Raw genomic sequence first — 3,548 nt, 5'->3', positions numbered from 1 at the left:
TCTTCCTCTTCCTCTTCCTTTTCCTCTTCCTTTTTTTCTTTTCCCTCTTGCTTTGTTGCTTGCTTTCTTCTTCCTTTCTTCTTTCTCCCCCCCTTCTTTTCTCTTTTAATTTGCCTCTCCTCTTCCCACCTCCCCCATTTTTGGAAAACACAGTAAAGTTTTGTTCAGTTCTCAAGTGTTATTAATCACTGGCGGAGGCCAAAAGCAGGGATATTTTTCTTGGCAGAACGTTTTGATAAACAATCTGTGTATGGGGTGAAGGGAGGGGGGCTGTCTTGCTGGTAACTAAGCTAATGTTTGGCAGATTCTTAGCTGTCATGAAAGTGCAAGTGGCTCTCGGTGGGAATAGCTTGAAAAAAATGTACCGATTCAGTTGATTCATTATTGTTGATTGTTTACTACGTCCACAGGATGTAAGATGAAAACAGGCCAGGGATAAAGCAAAAATAAAAGCAGCGGAGAGGACCCAGTCTCTATGTATCCAAGCATAAAATATGCTACACAGTGCTGAGTCTCTTGCAGAGTTAGCAGAATTCATTATAGGTGTCTTATTTTGCACCGTAAGATTTGGCAAAGGTTAGTTAACGTATGGAAATCTGGGCTCGCAGATGGGTTTAAAAACCATAAAGTCAGCTGAATGAAAATCCATTTGGGCTGGGTCTCACACTGTAACTACTTCCCGGGGCAAAAATGGGACATTTGTGTGGCGTGGGGCCACAAAGCTGCCTGGCATCAGGGGCTGGCACAGAGCAGGACAGCTGTGGGTGGTGTGAGCGGCACGGGGAGCAGAAATGTGGAAACGCACCACCAAAGTGGGCAGCGCTTTGGGCAGCGGCTGTTTGGACACGTCTGAGTGCTGCAGGCTGGAGAGTAAGAAAAAAACAGGAAGGATGGAATGAAGGAGGGAAGGAGGAAGGGAGGGAGGAGGGAAGCAGTAGGCTCTGTGTATGTCAACAAGGCTTGCTACCTGAAGGATGGTAGGAAAATACAGAATTATAATGAGATGAGAACTGAAATGATAAACAGAAACATGTAATTACACTCCTGTTCTTTGTAACCAGGTGTTTTGACACTTTGTGGCAGCTTCTAATAGAAGACAGTGTTGCTCAACTTTGAATTTGACAAAATTCTGCAGCTTCTACCTGAAGTGTTTGTGTTTTGACTTGCTGAATGCGTTCCCTATACCTACAAGCTCTGTTCATTGCTAATCTCTACATTGTTTTGGAGCCAGTCATTTGATTGTGAGGATTTGATTTTATTTGCTATACTGAGGTAAATCCATGTCAATCACACTCTCAGGAGCGCCCTTTCCTTCTGGCCCGTTTTTTCCCAGCTGCAGCCGCTGCTCTGACCATGGAGGGAAGAGCCCTTTCTGCGGCTGAGCGCCTCCATCCCAAGCAGCTGCTGCAACTGCCTCACCATTCAGTGCCAGAGCTTTGCACCATGAGCAGGGAAGAGTTAAGTGCGTTCCCAGGCTGGGAGCATTTGGAGCATTCTTTCCCAGACTGCTGAGATCATGGGCTCATAATTATTGCTGCTTGCAAACGCTGGGGCTGTCCTATATTCCGCATAATTAACATTGGACTGCTGATCAATAATCAGCAATATTCCAGTGCCAAAATCAATAGCGATCCCAGTGCTTTGGTGGCACAAGAGTAGAACCTGGCAGACCTGGGGCTCAGGCAGGCACATGGAATGTGTCCCTTCTTCCTTCATGGTGCAGTGCACCCTCTACTTCCTAGCAGCTGCATTAAGAAAGGTGTTGTCCTGCACACCCCATGTTTCTTACGATCACTTTGATTCCTCCATTCAAATCCAAGGCTCACTTGGTGTTTTGGCATTACGCAGATGTGCGTGTGTGTGCAGTATGGAATACAGCAGGTAAGGGGCATAAAGGGAAAAGGATTCTTGGATGGCAGCGTTTATCCTAGCATGAAAGGAAGGAGTTAGACATTACTTCTGACAGTGAGAACTGCGTTCCTGTCCATGGGGACTGTTGACGGGCTGGGAGCAATGGGCGACGTGCAGAGTCCCAGTACTGCACGCAAAGTGCTGACTCGCTTAAAAAAGCAATTGCAGAGCGGTTGTTCGCAACTGCCACCCGGTCTCTCCTGGTGCTCCCCTCCCTTTTATTAAACACATCACTGTCCCCTTATGCTATTTTTTGTTTGCTTGCTTTCATCTAGCCACATCGGGCACCTGAATGGCTTCATTGTTGGGGCTTCCTCTTTTCCTCCTCCAAACGCAATATTAATTCCTGGATTATTTCAGAGCTAAACAAACACTTCACCACGTTCAGCACAAAGCCCGCCAGGCCCATGCGGCTGCCCCGGCCCCACCGCCAGCGCTGAAGGGTGCGGAGGGCACCAGGTGAGCAGCGCAGCGCAGCCCTCGCAGGAACGGAGCCGCCACGCACCGCAGCTCTGTGACATTGCCACCGTTCAATCTATTCTCTTCTAACAAAGAAGATCGATCCTGGCAACTCGTTCCCCGTGAAGGTGCCACGGTGTGCCATTTATTTGCATTTGCATTGCGGCTCTCTCTTCATCAATCGGCTTTCAGAGATCGCCACCGCTGCAGGCCACATTGTTGCTGCGCCGACACTTCATCTTTAAGTGCCACTTGCGTAATGGCACGGTGCGTGCCCATGACCAAAGTTTAAATCAGGTTTAATCATTACGGAAAAACAAACATATTTTCAGGACTGTGTATCCCGCAAGTAAAAGTAAAGGCAGTTTGCTCGGGTCACAGATGCTAATCTCAGCTCTTTTTCTGTTCACGAACTATAGAGGGAGTTGACAGCACCTGCAAATGGTTTTCCGAGGCCAGATTATATCTAAGGCGATTATTATTTACACCCCCATAAAGGCAGCGGGGAGGGCGGACCGCTCCTCGGAGGTGGGCGCCGCCAAATAAGGACCCTTTTGCAGGGTTCGGGGGAGCGGGGGCGTGAGGCGGCTCCGCATGGCGGGGCGCCGGTGCCGGTGAGGCGCCCCGAGCCCCCGGCCGGGAGCCCGTCCTGCGCCTGGGAGCGCGTCCTGTCCTTGTGTGCGGGAGGCTGCGGGCGCACAGCTCCCCGCTGCGCTGCGTTAGAGCCGAGCTCCCCACGGAACGGTATCTGCGCCGCCAGCTCCGTGTGCGCGTCGTATTGAGCTTCTCCTTTAAAACGGCTCCTCTCGCACACGTTTCAAATTCGTTTGCCGGCTTCATAGATTATAACTGGACGCATATAAAACGCTTCAGATAACTAAAAATGGAAATGAGACGCAGTGGCGATACGAAAGGAATTATTTAAAGGAACAACTTTTCGTCACGTGAGTCGTGGAACGTTATTAGCCGGGCACGAGGCAGCTTTGCGCTCGGTTCTCAGGGGCCAGTAAGCGGCCGCGCGTACGCGAGCGTGCGCCCGCACGCGTTTGTGTCCGGCTGTCCGCGCCCTCCCCGCCCGCGGCGATGCGCAGCCCCACAAAGACGGTGGCGCGGCCCGGCTGCAGCAGCACAGCAGTACAGCAGCACAGCAGCACAGCAGCACAGCAGCACAGCAGCAC

The 3,548-nt window shown here is 50.8% G+C and overlaps 1 long non-coding RNA gene across 1 annotated transcript in view; it reads left to right on the top strand.

Moving 5' to 3' along the window:
• LOC109367833 overlaps positions 1 to 2,292 on the top strand; it is a 4,304-nt gene extending 2,012 nt beyond the window's left edge. The window contains exon 2 of the long non-coding RNA XR_002115318.1: positions 2,187 to 2,292. This is a non-coding gene — a long non-coding RNA (uncharacterized LOC109367833). The remainder of the gene's footprint in view (positions 1 to 2,186) is intronic.
• Positions 2,293 to 3,548: the final 1,256 nt, after the last annotated feature.

Source organism: Meleagris gallopavo, chromosome 5, assembly GCF_000146605.3.
Source record: "Meleagris gallopavo isolate NT-WF06-2002-E0010 breed Aviagen turkey brand Nicholas breeding stock chromosome 5, Turkey_5.1, whole genome shotgun sequence".
Taxonomy (NCBI): domain Eukaryota; kingdom Metazoa; phylum Chordata; class Aves; order Galliformes; family Phasianidae; genus Meleagris; species Meleagris gallopavo.
Note: the sequence above shows the minus strand (reverse complement) of the source record. Positions and strands in the feature narration are given on the sequence as shown.